The 19,244-nt window shown below is 52.1% G+C and overlaps 1 protein-coding gene across 1 annotated transcript in view; it reads right to left on the reverse strand.

Moving 5' to 3' along the window:
- The window catches only part of ADISSP (adipose secreted signaling protein), a 117,068-nt gene that overhangs the window by 14,900 nt on the left and 82,924 nt on the right, over positions 1–19,244 (reverse strand). The window lies entirely within an intron of this gene.

Consider the following 19,244-nt stretch of genomic DNA (forward strand, 5'->3'; position numbering starts at 1 on the left):
GAAGTGCGACTGACGCAACTTAAGCGCCAGAGAGTGAAAAGTCACATTAAAAGTAAAAGCAGGAACTTTTATGTGTCCAAAGTCACCCGCTAGGGGTAGGGTAATCGCCGGGGCAAGAGGCGGGGGTAATCGCCGGGGCAAGAGGCGGGGGTAATCGTCGGGGCAAGAGGCGGGGGTAATCGTCGGGGCAAGAGGCGGGGGGTAATCGTCGGGGCAAGAGGCGGGGGGTAATCGTCGGGGCAAGAGGCGGGGGGTAATCGTCGGGGCAAGAGGCGGGGGGTAATCGTCGGGGCAAGAGGCGGGGGGTAATCGTCGGGGCAAGAGGCGGGGGGTAATCGTCGGGGCAAGAGGCGGGGGGTAATCGTCGGGGCAAGAGGCGGGGGGTAATCGTCGGGGCAAGAGGCGGGGGGTAATCGTCGGGGCAAGAGGCGGGGGGTAATCGCCGGGGCAAGAGGCGGGGGGTAATCGCCGGGGCAAGAGGCGGGGGGTAATCGCCGGGGCAAGAGGCGGGGGGTAATCGCCGGGGCAAGAGGCGGGGGGTAATCGCCGGGGCAAGAGGCGGGGGGTAATCGCCGGGGCAAGAGGCGGGGGGTAATCGCCGGGGCAAGAGGCGGGGGGTAATCGCCGGGGCAAGAGGCGGGGGTAATCGTCGGGGCAAGAGGCGGGGGTAATCGTCGGGGCAAGAGGCGGGGGGTAATCGTCGGGGCAAGAGGCGGGGGGTAATCGCCGGGGCAAGAGGCGGGGGGTAATCGCCGGGGCAAGAGGCGGGGGTAATCGTCGGGGCAAGAGGCGGGGGTAATCGTCGGGGCAAGAGGCGGGGGTAATCGTCGGGGCAAGAGGCGGGGGTAATCGTCGGGGCAAGAGGCGGGGGTAATCGTCGGGGCAAGAGGCGGGGGTAATCGTTAGCATTAGTGGCAATCATTAGGATTAGCGCTCTAACCCCATCAATTACCGCTAACCCTAACAGGCGACTTTGGACACATAAAAGGTTCCTGCACTACTTTGATGTGACTTGAGTGTCAGAGAGTAACGTTGTACTGCATGAACAGAACGGTCATACCTTTATTAGCCCAAAAAATTAAAAAAAAAAAAAAAAAAAAAAAACGCACAAAAGTCTATTACAGGCAAAACGTAATCCGCTGCAGGATGAGAAAATGCACCAGTTTAAAACACACATGTGAAAAAGAACCATAAAAAGGAAAAAACAAAAAACAAACAAAAAAAAAAACACAACACAATGTTGACTGGACTGTAGTGCATTTCTGCAAAGCGTACAAAAAAAAAAAAAAAAAAAAGAAAACGCAGAGGTGTGAACCAAGGGTCAGGGTGCATTCCGGTCAGATCTGAAAAATGACATTAGCCCTTTCCTCCCCACCCTGACTGTTCCTGGACCTCCCCCTTTCATTCACTGAATTTCTGTTATTTTAAATCATGGAGTCTCAGCATCACATGTGAGCTTTGCCAAGCAAATACAGTCTCTACCTGGGCACCCGCCCATCAAGGCATTTTGATATTTGCATAACTCCTCCCAAGAACCAGCCCATTGTTTTGCTTATGTTTTTCATCATTCCTCCATTAACTATTAATAAAGTTTTATTGATAAAGCCCACTTTGTTTTATTACATAATTTATCACTGGGTCTCTGTGCCTCTCTATGCAATGCAGGTAGATCACGGCGGGTGGGAGGGGCCAGCAGGGTGCTGTACATAGCTTCCTGAACACATCACCCCACTTCAGTACTCCTCTAAAGAGCGCTCAGTTATGGTGCAAGCAGTGGGAGGAGTTATGCAAATATCAAAGTGTCAGTCTGGAGGAATGAGCGTTCCTAGGCTGACTGCACTTGACATGCACACCATCTTTAGTAATGATCAACGTGCGACGCCGAGTCTCCTAAATGGAAAGCTCTAAAACCCAAATGAAGGAAAAGGGGCAAGGCAGGGGCAGTCAGGCTGTGAAGGAAAGCGCTAGATGATGCTGGAAGTCCTCCAGCCAGGAAAAAAGAGGCAGGAGGTTAGGCAGGCTGGTTAAGCACACTTTATCTGAAATGTACTCCCCCTTTAAGACACTAAGGGACATCAGTGAAATGACAGCCGTCACATATGAAAGAATTACTGCGTTGTGCTAATAGTTTCATTCTTGGGGGGGGGGGGGGGACATATCCCAGTGACTTTGATTCTATAAAAGGCTGCAGACATCGGGCGCATTTCATAATCCAGTAGCCCCACCAAAGAAATAAAAGCTTTCAGCCACTTCTAAGTGATTCCTGATAAGAAGATTACCATTTAATACGGGAAACCGGAATTATAACCGCCTACGACATCTCTGGGAGGGCGCCGACAGATGGTCCGGGAACAAGACATCATCCCTACGCCAATGTTTTATTCATCTTAATTAATGTAATTATAATTATGATCATGCAAAATGCACAATAATGGGTAAATCAGGGGCACCGTGAGAGAGCACCAAGACAATGGATCTCCATAGACATTCTTTTTTTGTTTTGTTTTATTAACGTACACAGGCCATTCAAATTTCACATGTTGGAAGAGAGTCTCCGCTACTCTAGCTACCAACCAAGCACCTCCGCCACTCTAGCTACCAACCAAGCATCTCCGCCAACCAAGCATCTCTACCAACCAAGCATCTCCGCCACTCTAGCTACCAACCAAGCATCTCCGCCACTCTAGCTACCAACCAAGCATCTCCGCCACTCTAGCTACCAACCAAGCATCTCCGCCACTCTAGCTACCAACCAAGCATCTCCGCCACTCTAGCTACCAACCAAGCATCTCCGCCACTCTAGCTACCAACCAAGCATCTCCGCCACTCTAGCTACCAACCAAGCATCTCCGCCACTCTAGCTACCAACCAAGCATCTCCGCCACTCTAGCTACCAACCAAGCATCTCCGCCACTCTAGCTACCAACCAAGCATCTCCGCCACTCTAGCTACCAACCAAGCATCTCCGCCACTCTAGCTACCAACCAAGCATCTCCGCCACTCTAGCTACCAACCAAGCATCTCCGCCACTCTAGCTACCAACCAAGCATCTCCGCCACTCTAGCTACCAACCAAGCATCTCCGCCACTCTAGCTACCAACCAAGCATCTCCGCCACTCTAGCTACCAACCAAGCATCTCCGCCACTCTAGCTACCAACCAAGCATCTCCGCCACTCTAGCTACCAACCAAGCATCTCCGCCACTCTAGCTACCAACCAAGCATCTCCGCCACTCTAGCTACCAACCAAGCATCTCCGCCACTCTAGCTACCAACCAAGCATCTCCGCCACTCTAGCTACCAACCAAGCATCTCCGCCACTCTAGCTACCAACCAAGCATCTCCGCCACTCTAGCTACCAACCAAGCATCTCCGCCACTCTAGCTACCAACCAAGCATCTCCGCCACTCTAGCTACCAACCAAGCATCTCCGCCACTCTAGCTACCAACCAAGCATCTCCGCCACTCTAGCTACCAACCAAGCATCTCCGCCACTCTAGCTACCAACCAAGCATCTCCGCCACTCTAGCTACCAACCAAGCAAGCATCTCCGCCACTCTAGCTACCAACCAAGCAAGCATCTCCGCCACTCTAGCTACCAACCAAGCAAGCATCTCCGCCACTCTAGCTAGCTACCAAGCAAGCATCTCCGCCACTCTAGCTAGCTACCAAGCAAGCATCTCCGCCACTCTAGCTAGCTACCAAGCAAGCATCTCCGCCACTCTAGCTAGCTACCAAGCAAGCATCTCCGCCACTCTAGCTAGCTACCAAGCAAGCATCTCCGCCACTCTAGCTAGCTACCAAGCAAGCATCTCCGCCACTCTAGCTAGCTACCAAGCAAGCATCTCCGCCACTCTAGCTAGCTACCAAGCAAGCATCTCCGCCACTCTAGCTAGCTACCAAGCAAGCATCTCCGCCACTCTAGCTAGCTACCAAGCAAGCATCTCCGCCACTCTAGCTAGCTACCAAGCAAGCATCTCCGCCACTCTAGCTAGCTACCAAGCAAGCATCTCCGCCACTCTAGCTAGCTACCAAGCAAGCATCTCCGCCACTCTAGCTAGCTACCAAGCAAGCATCTCCGCCACTCTAGCTAGCTACCAAGCAAGCATCTCCGCCACTCTAGCTAGCTACCAAGCAAGCATCTCCGCCACTCTAGCTAGCTACCAAGCAAGCATCTCCGCCACTCTAGCTAGCTACCAAGCAAGCATCTCCGCCACTCTAGCTAGCTACCAAGCAAGCATCTCCGCCACTCTAACTAGCTACCAAGCAAGCATCTCCGCCACTCTAGCTAGCTACCAAGCAAGCATCTCCGCCACTCTAGCTAGCTACCAAGCAAGCATCTCCGCCACTCTAGCTAGCTACCAAGCAAGCATCTCCGCCACTCTAGCTAGCTACCAAGCAAGCATCTCCGCCACTCTAGCTAGCTACCAAGCAAGCATCTCCGCCACTCTAGCTAGCTACCAAGCAAGCATCTCCGCCACTCTAGCTAGCTACCAAGCAAGCATCTCCGCCACTCTAGCTAGCTACCAAGCAAGCATCTCCGCCACTCTAGCTAGCTACCAAGCAAGCATCTCCGCCACTCTAGCTAGCTACCAAGCAAGCATCTCCGCCACTCTAGCTAGCTACCAAGCAAGCATCTCCGCCACTCTAGCTAGCTACCAAGCAAGCATCTCCGCCACTCTAGCTAGCTACCAAGCAAGCATCTCCGCCACTCTAGCTAGCTACCAAGCAAGCATCTCCGCCACTCTAGCTAGCTACCAAGCAAGCATCTCCGCCACTCTAGCTAGCTACCAAGCAAGCATCTCCGCCACTCTAGCTAGCTACCAAGCAAGCATCTCCGCCACTCTAGCTAGCTACCAAGCAAGCATCTCCGCCACTCTAGCTAGCTACCAAGCAAGCATCTCCGCCACTCTAGCTAGCTACCAAGCAAGCATCTCCGCCACTCTAGCTAGCTACCAAGCAAGCATCTCCGCCACTCTAGCTAGCTACCAAGCAAGCATCTCCGCCACTCTAGCTAGCTACCAAGCAAGCATCTCCGCCACTCTAGCTAGCTACCAAGCAAGCATCTCCGCCACTCTAGCTAGCTACCAAGCAAGCATCTCCGCCACTCTAGCTAGTTATCAAGCAAGCATCTCCACCAACCAAGCATCTCCGCCACTCTAGCTACCAACCAAGCATCTCCACCAACCAAGCATCTCCGCCACTCTAGCTACCAACCAAGCATCTCCGCCACTCTAGCTACCAACCAAGCATCTCCGCCACTCTAGCTACCAACCAAGCATCTCCGCCACTCTAGCAATCAACCAAGCATCTCTACCAACCAAGCATCTCTACCAACCAAGCATCTCTACCAACCAAGCATCTCCGCCACTCTAGCTACCAACCAAGCATCTCCGCCACTCTAGCTACCAACCAAGCATCTCCGCCACTCTAGCTACCAACCAAGCATCTCCGCCACTCTAGCTACCAACCAAGCATCTCCGCCACTCTAGCTACCAACCAAGCATCTCCGCCACTCTAGCTACCAACCAAGCATCTCCGCCACTCTAGCATCTCTACCAACCAAGCAAGCATCTCCACCAAGCATCTCCGCCAACCAAGCATCTCCGCCAACCAAGCATCTCCGCCAACCAAGCATCTCCGCCAACCAAGCATCTAGGCCACTCTAGCAACCAACCAAGCATCTCCGCCACTCTAGCAATCAACCAAGCATCTCTACCAACCAAGCATCTCTACCAACCAAGCATCTCTACCAACCAAGCATCTCCGCCACTCTAGCTACCAACCAAGCATCTCCGCCACTCTAGCTACCAACCAAGCATCTCCGCCACTCTAGCTACCAAGCAAGCATCTCCACCAACCAAGCATCTCTGCCACTCTAGCTACCAAGCAAGCATCTCCACCAACCAAGAATCTCCGCCACTCTAGCTAGCTACCAACCAAGCATCTCCGCCACTCTAGCATCTCTACCAACCAGGCATCTCCGCCAACCAGGCATCTCCGCCAACCAGGCATCTCCGCCAACCAAGCATCTCCGTCACTCTAGCTACCAACCAAGCATCTCCGCCACTCTAGCTACCAACCAAGCATCTCCGCCAACCAAGCATCTCCGCCAACCAAGCATCTCCGCCAACCAGGCATCTCCGCCACCCAGGCATCTCCGCCAACCAAGCATCTCCGTCACTCTAGCTACCAACCAAGCATCTCCGCCACTCTAGCTACCAACCAAGCATCTCCGCCAACCAAGCATCTCCGCCAACCAAGCATCTCCGCCAACCAAGCATCTCCGCCAACCAGGCATCTCCGCCAACCAAGCATCTCCGCCACTCTAGCTACCAACCAAGCATCTCTACCAACCAAGCATCTCCGCCACTCTAGCTACCAACCAAGCATCTCCGCCACTCTAGCTACCAACCAAGCATCTCCGCCAACCAAGCATCTCCACCAAACCAAACATCTCCACCAACCAAGCATCTCCGCCATTCTAGCTACCAAACAAGCATCTCTACCAACCAAGCATCTCCGACACTCTAGCTACCAACCAAGCATCTCTACCAACCAAGCATCTCTACCAACCAAGCATCTCCGCCACTCTAGCTACCAACCAAGCATCTCCGCCAACCAAGCATCTTCGCCAACCAAGCATCTTCGCCACTCTAGCTACCAACCAAGCATCTCCGCCACTCTAGCTACCAACCAAGCATCTCCGCCACTCTAGCTACCAACCAAGCATCTCCGCCACTCTAGCTACCAACCAAGCATCTCCGCCACTCTAGCTACCAACCAAGCATCTCCGCCACTCTAGCTACCAACCAAGCATCTCCGCCACTCTAGCTACCAACCAAGCATCTCCACCAACCAAGCATTTCTGCCACTCTAGCTACAAAGCAAGCATCTCCGCCAACCAAGCATCTCTGCCACTCTAGCTACCAAGCAAGCATCTCCGCCAACCAAGCATCTCCACCAACCAAGCATCTCCAACACTCTAGCTACCAACCAAGCATCTCTACCAACCAAGCATCTCCGCCACTCTAGCAATCAACCAAGCATCTCCGCCACTCTAGCTACCAACCAAGCATCTCCGCCACTCTAGCTACCAACCAAGCATCTCCACCACTCTAGCTACCAACCAAGCATCTCCACCACTCTAGCTACCAACCAAGCATCTCCACCACTCTAGCTACCAACCAAGCATCTCCACCACTCTAGCTACCAACCAAGCATCTCCACCACTCTAGCTACCAACCAAGCATCTCCGCCAACCAAGCATCTCCGCCACTCTAGCTACCAACCAAGCATCTCCGTCACTCTAGCTACCAACCAAGCATCTCCACCAACCAAGCAAGCATCTCCACCAACCAAGCATCTCCACCACTCTAGCTACCAACCAAGCATCTCCACCACTCTAGCTACCAACCAAGCATCTCCACCACTCTAGCTACCAACCAAGCATCTCCGCCAACCAAGCATCTCCGCCACTCTAGCTACCAACCAAGCATCTCCGCCACTCTAGCTACCAACCAAGCATCTCCGCCACTCTAGCAACCAACCAAGCATCTCTACCAACCAAGCATCTCCGCCACTCTAGCTACCAACCAAGCATCTCTACCAACCAAGCATCTCCGCCACTCTAGCTACCAACCAAGCATCTCTACCAACCAAGCATCTCCGCCACTCTAGCAACCAACCAAGCATCTCTACCAACCAAGCATCTCTACCAACCAAGCATCTCCGCCACTCTAGCTACCAACCAAGCATCTCTGCCACTCTAGCTACCAACCAAGCATCTCCGCCAACCAAGCAAGCATCTCCGCCAACCAAGCAAGCATCTCCACCAACCAAGCAAGCATCTCCACCAACCAAGCAAGCATCTCCACCAACCAAGCAAGCATCTCCACCAACCAAGCATCTCCACCAACCAAGCATCTCCACCAACCAAGCAAGCATCTCCACCACTCTAGCTACCAACCAAGCATCTCCGCCAACCAAGCATCTCCGCCAACCAAGCATCTCCGCCACACTAGCTACCAACCAAGCATCTCCGCCACTCTAGCTACCAACCAAGCATCTCCGCCACTCTAGCTACCAACCAAGCATCTCCGCCACTCTAGCTACCAACCAAGCATCTCCGCCAACCAAGCATCTCCGCCAACCAAGCATCTCCGCCACTCTAGCTACCAACCAAGCATCTCCGCCACTCTAGCTACCAACCAAGCATCTCCGCCACTCTAGCTACCAACCAAGCATCTCCGCCACTCTAGCTACCAACCAAGCATCTCCGCCACTCTAGCTACCAACCAAGCATCTCCGCCACTCTAGCTACCAACCAAGCATCTCCGCCAACCAAGCATCTCCGCCAACCAAGCATCTCCGCCAACCAAGCATCTCCGCCACTCTAGCTACCAACCAAGCATCTCCGCCAACCAAGCATCTCCGCCAACCAAGCATCTCCGCCAACCAAGCATCTCCGCCACTCTAGCTACCAACCAAGCATCTCCGCCACTCTAGCTACCAACCAAGCATCTCCGCCACTCTAGCTACCAACCAAGCATCTCCGCCACTCTAGCTACCAACCAAGCATCTCCGCCACTCTAGCTACCAACCAAGCATCTCCGCCAACCAAGCATCTCAACCAACCAAGCATCTCAACCAACCAAGCATCTCAACCAACCAAGCATCTCCACCAACCAAGCATCTCCACCAACCAAGCATCTCCGCCATTCTAGCTACCAAACAAGCATCTCTACCAACCAAGCATCTCCGCCAACCAAGCATCTCTGCCACTCTAGCTACAAAGCAAGCATCTCCGCCAACCAAGCATCTCTGCCACTCTAGCTACAAAGCAAGCATCTCCGCCAACCAAGCATCTCTGCCACTCTAGCTACCAAGCAAGCATCTCCGCCAACCAAGCATCTCTACCAACCAAGCATCTCCGCCACTCTAGCAACCAACCAAGCATCTCTACCAACCAAGCATCTCTACCAACCAAGCATCTCCGCCACTCTAGCTACCAACCAAGCATCTCCGCCACTCTAGCTACCAACCAAGCATCTCCGCCACTCTAGCTACCAACCAAGCATCTCTACCAACCAAGCATCTCCGCCACTCTAGCAACCAACCAAGCATCTCTACCAACCAAGCATCTCTACCAACCAAGCATCTCCGCCACTCTAGCTACCAACGAAGCATCTCTACCAACCAAGCATCTCCGCCACTCTAGCAACCAACCAAGCATCTCTACCAACCAAGCATCTCTACCAACCAAGCATCTCCGCCACTCTAGCTACCAACCAAGCATCTCCGCCACTCTAGCTACCAACCAAGCATCTCCGCCACTCTAGCTACCAACCAAGCATCTCCGCCAACCAAGCAAGCATCTCCACCAACCAAGCAAGCATCTCCACCACTCTAGCTACCAACCAAGCATCTCCACCAACCAAGCATCTCTGCCACTCTAGCTACAAAGCAAGCATCTCCGCCAACCAAGCATCTCTGCCACTCTAGCTACAAAGCAAGCATCTCCGCCAACCAAGCATCTCTGCCACTCTAGCTACAAAGCAAGCATCTCCGCCAACCAAGCATCTCTGCCACTCTAGCTATAAAGCAAGCATCTCCGCCAACCAAGCATCTCTGCCACTCTAGCTACCAAGCAAGCATCTCCACCAACCAAGCATCTCCACCAACCAAGCATCTCCAACACTCTAGCTACCAACCAAGCATCTCCGCCACTCTAGCAATCAACCAAGCATCTCTACCAACCAAGCATCTCCGCCACTCTAGCAACCAACCAAGCATCTCTACCAACCAAGCATCTCCGCCACTCTAGCTACCAACCAAGCATCTCTACCAACCAAGCATCTCCGCCACTCTAGCTACCAACCAAGCATCTCCGCCACTCTAGCTACCAACCAAGCATCTCCGCCACTCTAGCTACCAACCAAGCATCTCCGCCAACCAAGCATCTCCGCCAACCAAGCATCTCCGCCAACCAAGCATCTCCGCCACTCTAGCTACCAAGCAAGCATCTCCGCCACTCTAGCTACCAAGCAAGCATCTCCACCAACCAAGCAAGCATCTCCATCAACCAAGCAAGCATCTCTGCCACTCTAGCTACCAAGCAAGCATCTCCACCAACCAAGCATCTCCACCAACCAAGCATCTCCACCACTCTAGCTACCAACCAAGCATCTCTATCAACCAAGCATCTCCACCATTCTAGCTACCAAACAAGCATCTCCACCACTCTAGCTACCAACCAAGCATCTCCGCCAACCAAGCATCTCCGCCAACCAAGCATCTCCGCCAACCAAGCATCTCCGCCACTCTAGCTACCAACCAAGCATCTCCACCAACCAAGCATCTCTGCCACTCTAGCTACAAAGCAAGCATCTCCGCCACTCTAGCTACCAAGCAAGCATCTCCGCCACTCTAGCTAGCTACCAAGCAAGCATCTCCGCCACTCTAGCTAGCTACCAAGCAAGCATCTCCGCCACTCTAGCTAGCTACCAAGCAAGCATCTCCGCCACTCTAGCTAGCTACCAAGCAAGCATCTCCGCCACTCTAGCTAGCTACCAAGCAAGCATCTCCGCCACTCTAGCTAGCTACCAAGCAAGCATCTCCGCCACTCTAGCTAGTTATCAAGCAAGCATCTCCACCAACCAAGCATCTCCGCCACTCTAGCTACCAACCAAGCATCTCCACCAACCAAGCATCTCCGCCACTCTAGCTACCAACCAAGCATCTCCGCCACTCTAGCTACCAACCAAGCATCTCCGCCACTCTAGCTACCAACCAAGCATCTCCGCCACTCTAGCAATCAACCAAGCATCTCTACCAACCAAGCATCTCTACCAACCAAGCATCTCTACCAACCAAGCATCTCCGCCACTCTAGCTACCAACCAAGCATCTCCGCCACTCTAGCTACCAACCAAGCATCTCCGCCACTCTAGCTACCAACCAAGCATCTCCGCCACTCTAGCTACCAACCAAGCATCTCCGCCACTCTAGCTACCAACCAAGCATCTCCGCCACTCTAGCTACCAACCAAGCATCTCCGCCACTCTAGCATCTCTACCAACCAAGCAAGCATCTCCACCAAGCATCTCCGCCAACCAAGCATCTCCGCCACTCTAGCAACCAACCAAGCATCTCCGCCAACCAAGCATCTCCGCCAACCAAGCATCTCCGCCAACCAAGCATCTAGGCCACTCTAGCAACCAACCAAGCATCTCCGCCACTCTAGCAATCAACCAAGCATCTCTACCAACCAAGCATCTCTACCAACCAAGCATCTCTACCAACCAAGCATCTCCGCCACTCTAGCTACCAACCAAGCATCTCCGCCACTCTAGCTACCAAGCAAGCATCTCCACCAACCAAGCATCTCTGCCACTCTAGCTACCAAGCAAGCATCTCCACCAACCAAGAATCTCCGCCACTCTAGCTAGCTACCAACCAAGCATCTCCGCCACTCTAGCATCTCTACCAACCAGGCATCTCCGCCAACCAGGCATCTCCGCCAACCAAGCATCTCCGTCACTCTAGCTACCAACCAAGCATCTCCGTCACTCTAGCTACCAACCAAGCATCTCCGCCACTCTAGCTACCAACCAAGCATCTCCGCCAACCAAGCATCTCCGCCAACCAGGCATCTCCGCCAACCAAGCATCTCCGCCAACCAAGCATCTCCGTCACTCTAGCTACCAACCAAGCATCTCCGCCACTCTAGCTACCAACCAAGCATCTCCGCCAACCAAGCATCTCCGCCAACCAAGCATCTCCGCCAACCAAGCATCTCCGCCAACCAGGCATCTCCGCCAACCAAGCATCTCCGCCACTCTAGCTACCAACCAAGCATCTCTACCAACCAAGCATCTCCGCCACTCTAGCTACCAACCAAGCATCTCCGCCACTCTAGCTACCAACCAAGCATCTCCGCCAACCAAGCATCTCCACCAAATCAAACATCTCCACCAACCAAGCATCTCCGCCATTCTAGCTACCAAACAAGCATCTCTACCAACCAAGCATCTCCGACACTCTAGCTACCAACCAAGCATCTCTACCAACCAAGCATCTCTACCAACCAAGCATCTCCACCACTCTAGCTACCAACCAAGCATCTCCGCCACTCTAGCTACCAACCAAGCATCTCCGCCAACCAAGCATCTTCGCCAACCAAGCATCTTCGCCACTCTAGCTACCAACCAAGCATCTCCGCCACTCTAGCTACCAACCAAGCATCTCCGCCACTCTAGCTACCAACCAAGCATCTCCGCCACTCTAGCTACCAACCAAGCATCTCCGCCACTCTAGCTACCAACCAAGCATCTCCGCCACTCTAGCTACCAACCAAGCATCTCCACCAACCAAGCATTTCTGCCACTCTAGCTACAAAGCAAGCATCTCCGCCAACCAAGCATCTCTGCCACTCTAGCTACCAAGCAAGCATCTCCGCCAACCAAGCATCTCCACCAACCAAGCATCTCCAACACTCTAGCTACCAACCAAGCATCTCTACCAACCAAGCATCTCCGCCACTCTAGCAATCAACCAAGCATCTCCGCCACTCTAGCTACCAACCAAGCATCTCCGCCACTCTAGCAATCAACCAAGCATCTCCGCCACTCTAGCTACCAACCAAGCATCTCCACCACTCTAGCTACCAACCAAGCATCTCCACCACTCTAGCTACCAACCAAGCATCTCCACCACTCTAGCTACCAACCAAGCATCTCCACCACTCTAGCTACCAACCAAGCATCTCCACCACTCTAGCTACCAACCAAGCATCTCCGCCAACCAAGCATCTCCGCCACTCTAGCTACCAACCAAGCATCTCCGTCACTCTAGCTACCAACCAAGCATCTCCACCAACCAAGCAAGCATCTCCACCAACCAAGCATCTCCACCACTCTAGCTACCAACCAAGCATCTCCACCACTCTAGCTACCAACCAAGCATCTCCACCACTCTAGCTACCAACCAAGCATCTCCGCCAACCAAGCATCTCCGCCACTCTAGCTACCAACCAAGCATCTCCGCCACTCTAGCTACCAACCAAGCATCTCCGCCACTCTAGCAACCAACCAAGCATCTCTACCAACCAAGCATCTCCGCCACTCTAGCTACCAACCAAGCATCTCTACCAACCAAGCATCTCCGCCACTCTAGCTACCAACCAAGCATCTCCGCCACTCTAGCAACCAACCAAGCATCTCTACCAACCAAGCATCTCCGCCACTCTAGCAACCAACCAAGCATCTCTACCAACCAAGCATCTCCGCCAACCAAGCATCTTCGCCAACCAAGCATCTCCGCCACTCTAGCAACCAACCAAGCATCTCTACCAACCAAGCATCTCCGCCACTCTAGCAACCAACCAAGCATCTCTACCAACCAAGCATCTCTACCAACCAAGCATCTCCGCCACTCTAGCTACCAACCAAGCATCTCTGCCACTCTAGCTACCAACCAAGCATCTCCGCCAACCAAGCAAGCATCTCCGCCAACCAAGCAAGCATCTCCACCAACCAAGCAAGCATCTCCACCAACCAAGCAAGCATCTCCACCAACCAAGCAAGCATCTCCACCAACCAAGCAAGCATCTCCACCAACCAAGCATCTCCACCAACCAAGCATCTCCACCAACCAAGCAAGCATCTCCACCACTCTAGCTACCAACCAAGCATCTCCGCCAACCAAGCATCTCCGCCAACCAAGCATCTCCGCCACACTAGCTACCAACCAAGCATCTCCGCCACTCTAGCTACCAACCAAGCATCTCCGCCACTCTAGCTACCAACCAAGCATCTCCGCCACTCTAGCTACCAACCAAGCATCTCCGCCAACCAAGCATCTCCGCCAACCAAGCATCTCCGCCACTCTAGCTACCAACCAAGCATCTCCGCCACTCTAGCTACCAACCAAGCATCTCCGCCAACCAAGCATCTCCGCCAACCAAGCATCTCCGCCACTCTAGCTACCAACCAAGCATCTCCGCCACTCTAGCTACCAACCAAGCATCTCCGCCACTCTAGCTACCAACCAAGCATCTCCGCCACTCTAGCTACCAACCAAGCATCTCCGCCACTCTAGCTACCAACCAAGCATCTCCGCCACTCTAGCTACCAACCAAGCATCTCCGCCAACCAAGCATCTCCGCCAACCAAGCATCTCCGCCAACCAAGCATCTCCGCCACTCTAGCTACCAACCAAGCATCTCCGCCAACCAAGCATCTCCGCCAACCAAGCATCTCCGCCAACCAAGCATCTCCGCCAACCAAGCATCTCCGCCACTCTAGCTACCAACCAAGCATCTCCGCCACTCTAGCTACCAACCAAGCATCTCCGCCACTCTAGCTACCAACCAAGCATCTCCGCCACTCTAGCTACCAACCAAGCATCTCCGCCACTCTAGCTACCAACCAAGCATCTCCGCCAACCAAGCATCTCAACCAACCAAGCATCTCAACCAACCAAGCATCTCAACCAACCAAGCATCTCCACCAACCAAGCATCTCCACCAACCAAGCATCTCCACCAACCAAGCATCTCCACCAACCAAGCATCTCCGCCATTCTAGCTACCAAACAAGCATCTCTACCAACCAAGCATCTCCGCCAACCAAGCATCTCTGCCACTCTAGCTACAAAGCAAGCATCTCCGCCAACCAAGCATCTCTGCCACTCTAGCTACCAAGCAAGCATCTCCGCCAACCAAGCATCTCTACCAACCAAGCATCTCCGCCACTCTAGCAACCAACCAAGCATCTCTACCAACCAAGCATCTCTACCAACCAAGCATCTCCGCCACTCTAGCTACCAACCAAGCATCTCCGCCACTCTAGCTACCAACCAAGCATCTCCGCCACTCTAGCTACCAACCAAGCATCTCCGCCACTCTAGCAACCAACCAAGCATCTCTACCAACCAAGCATCTCCGCCACTCTAGCTACCAACGAAGCATCTCTACCAACCAAGCATCTCCGCCACTCTAGCAACCAACCAAGCATCTCTACCAACCAAGCATCTCTACCAACCAAGCATCTCCGCCACTCTAGCTACCAACCAAGCATCTCCGCCACTCTAGCTACCAACCAAGCATCTCCGCCACTCTAGCTACCAACCAAGCATCTCCGCCAACCAAGCAAGCATCTCCACCAACCAAGCAAGCATCTCCACCACTCTAGCTACCAACCAAGCATCTCCACCAACCAAGCATCTCTGCCACTCTAGCTACAAAGCAAGCATCTCCGCCAACCAAGCATCTCTGCCACTCTAGCTACAAAGCAAGCATCTCCGCCAACCAAGCATCTCTGCCACTCTAGCTACAAAGCAAGCATCTCCGCCAACCAAGCATCTCTGCCACTCTAGCTATAAAGCAAGCATCTCCGCCAACCAAGCATCTCTGCCACTCTAGCTATAAAGCAAGCATCTCCGCCAACCAAGCATCTCTGCCACTCTAGCTACCAACCAAGCATCTCCACCAACCAAGCATCTCCACCAACCAAGCATCTCCAACACTCTAGCTACCAACCAAGCATCTCCGCCACTCTAGCAATCAACCAAGCATCTCTACCAACCAAGCATCTCCGCCACTCTAGCAACCAACCAAGCATCTCTACCAACCAAGCATCTCCGCCACTCTAGCTACCAACCAAGCATCTCTACCAACCAAGCATCTCCGCCACTCTAGCTACCAACCAAGCATCTCCGCCACTCTAGCTACCAACCAAGCATCTCCGCCACTCTAGCTACCAACCAAGCATCTCCGCCAACCAAGCATCTCCGCCAACCAAGCATCTCCGCCAACCAAGCATCTCCGCCACTCTAGCTACCAAGCAAGCATCTCCGCCACTCTAGCTACCAAGCAAGCATCTCCGCCACTCTAGCTACCAAGCAAGCATCTCCACCAACCAAGCAAGCATCTCCATCAACCAAGCAAGCATCTCCACCAACCAAGCATCTCCACCAACCAAGCATCTCCACCACTCTAGCTACCAACCAAGCATCTCTATCAACCAAGCATCTCCACCATTCTAGCTACCAAACAAGCATCTCCACCACTCTAGCTACCAACCAAGCATCTCCGCCAACCAAGCATCTCCGCCAACCAAGCATCTCCGCCAACCAAGCATCTCCGCCACTCTAGCTACCAACCAAGCATCTCCGCCACTCTAGCTACCAACCAAGCATCTCCACCAACCAAGCATCTCTGCCACTCTAGCTACAAAGCAAGCATCTCCGCCACTCTAGCAACCAACCAAGCATCTCTACCAACCAAGCATCTCCGCCACTCTAGCAATCAACCAAGCATCTCTACCAACCAAGCATCTCCACCACTCTAGCTACCAAGCAAGCATCTCCACCAACCAAGCATCTGCACCACTCTAGCTACCAACCAAGCATCTCTATCAACCAAGCATCTCCGCCATTCTAGCTACCAAACAAGCATCTCTACCAACCAAGCATCTCCACCACTCTAGCTACCAAGCAAGCATCTCCACCAACCAAGCATCTCCACCAACCAAGCATCTCCGCCACTCTAGCTAGCTACCAAGCCAGCATCTCCGCCACTCTAGCTAGCTACCAAGCCAGCATCTCCGCCACTCTAGCTAGCTACCAAGCCAGCATCTCCGCCACTCTAGCTAGCTACCAAGCCAGCATCTCCGCCACTCTAGCTAGCTACCAAGCATCTCCGCCACTCTAGCTACCAACCAAGCATCTCCGCCACTCTAGCTACCAACCAAGCATCTCCGCCACTCTAGCTACCAACCAAGCATCTCTACCAACCAAGCATCTCTACCACTCTACCAAGTATCTTTTTCCCTCTAGCAAATAAGTATCTCCTCCTCCATCCACTTGCACTCTGGAAGGTTTACCCCCTTTGATGACTTGGCAATTTTTTACAATACAGCACTGTGTTACTTTAACTGGCAATTGCGCAGTCATGCGACGCTGTACCCAAATAAAATTGATGTCCTTCTCCCACACAAATAGAGCTTTCTTTTGGTGGTATTTGATCACCTCTGTGGTTATGTTTTGCGCTATAAAACACAAAGCTGACAGTTTTGGAAAAATAATATTTTTTTACTTTATGCTATAAAACATATCCAAAAAAAAAAAAAATCCTCACCCTTAGGCCAATATGTATTCTTCACATTTTTGGTAAAAAAAAACAAAAAAACAAAATATCCCAATAAGTGTATATTGATTGTAGATGCTATAACTTTTGCGCAAACCAAACTATGAGAGATTTATTATAATTGTTTCCTAGCGATGGCGGCGATCAGCGACTTATAGTGGGACTGTGATATTGAGGCAGATAGACGGACACTTTTTGGGAATCAGTGACACCAATACAGAGATCAGTGCTGAAGATATGCACGGTCACTGTACTAATGACACTGGCTAGGAATGGGGGTTAACATCAGGGGCAATCAAAAGGTAAATGTGTGCCTAGCCAGTGCTCGTGTACTGTGGGGGGGGGGTTATTAAGGGAAGGCATCAATGCTTTGCAAGAACACAGGATTAATGCCTTTAAATGCCTTCCCTCCTCACAGAACGGCAACCTGCCCTGTTTACATAGACAGATCACTGTCCTGCCAGTGTACTGAATAATTGGCGGGTGCTGGCGGACATGGGTGCTCCCCAGACCCGGAAGTGCCTAATAGGTACATAATCTGGCACAGAGTGGCTGCCCTGTCGCAATACATGTACAGTTTCTCTGTCCACAAGTGGTTATAGCAAACATCTCTTCCCTCTAAAAGCAAGCAAGCGACTCTTCCCTCTAAAAGCAAGCAAGCCTTACCTCTAAAGCAAGCAACTCTTCCCTCTAAAGCAAGCAAGCAACCCTTACCTCTAAAGCAAGCAAGTAAAATAATGGATTCCAAGCAGAAGCAATCTGCTGTCATGAGTTTATTTATTTATTGATGGTACTTATATAGCGCTGTCAATTTACGCAGCGCTTTACATATTCATTGTACATTCACATCAGTCCCTACCCTCAAGGAGCTTACAATCTAAGGTCCCTAACTCACACATACTAGGGACAATTTAGACAGGATCCAATTAACCTACCAGCATGTCTTTGGAGTGTGGGAGGAAACCGGAGTACCCGGAGGAAACCCACGCAGGCACAGGGAGAACATGCAAACTCCAGGCAGGTAGTGTCGTGGTTGGGATTCGAACCAGCGACCCTTCTTACTGCTAGGCGAGAGTGCTACCCACTAGACCACTGTGAGTTCTTGATGAAGGAGGGGTGTAGGCGCTCTGACATCCACAGAAGTCTACAGACTATTTATGAGATGAGCAGAGAAGGTGAAAGTGGCTGTGAAGAAGTGGGTACAGCACGACACACCCGAATTTTAAAAGATTGGGTTCAATGATGTCACAAATTTAAAATCGCTTGTAACGGAGACTATGTTGGATTAGTAGCTTTATATACAGGAGGACAATTCTCTACCAATATATGAAATGTGAACTACCTATGGAAATTAGACGTGGTGTCCACTTTTGCATTGCTTTTGGTACAGCCCTAGACCAGTGTTGCCAACCGTCAGTAATTTTACTGGCAGCCAGTAAAAAACAGGCAATTGTCTCCTGCCAGTAAAAGGAAAAAGTTGCCAGTAAAAATTATGCCTGTGATGTTTGGCTTGGTCCAGAGTCGGCCGAGACCATCCCAGTGCCTGCTACAGTGTGTTCGGGCAGCTCTGGTGGAGGCGGTGACTGAGCGTGTCGTGTAATGTCATGGTGCAAGGGAGCCAAGCAGAGTGGCCAGAGCCTTGTGTGTGGGTCTACAGGACAGGAGCAGGGCAGGTCGGGAGCAGGACTGTCAGTGCTGTTTAGACTGGAGTGGACTGAAGAGACCAAGAGTCAACTTTCATGTGTGTGTGTGCCTTTCTATTCTAATTTCTTGCCATCCTGAGTCCTGTCCCTGAGCTACTTACTTACTATATCGAAAATAAAATAAGAAATATGTTTTTTTCCCTAATATCTACCTTAAATCGCATTGCTAATTGCACATTGTACTTGTTTGTAGCCCAAATACTAAAATTTGCACTTAAAACTGTAATTTTGTAACTTTTGGAAATGCCAGTAAAACTTGGCTGTTCCAGGAAATTTTGTCGTGTGTTGGGTGTCGTGTCAGTAAATTTCAATCTGGTAGGTTGGCAACACTGCCCTAGACTCCAAGTGTAGATATTTAGAGCCCTTTCACACTGGGGCCACCTGTGCATTTGCGG

This window comes from Aquarana catesbeiana, linkage group LG01 (genome assembly GCF_042186555.1).
Source record: "Aquarana catesbeiana isolate 2022-GZ linkage group LG01, ASM4218655v1, whole genome shotgun sequence".
NCBI lineage: Eukaryota > Metazoa > Chordata > Amphibia > Anura > Ranidae > Aquarana > Aquarana catesbeiana.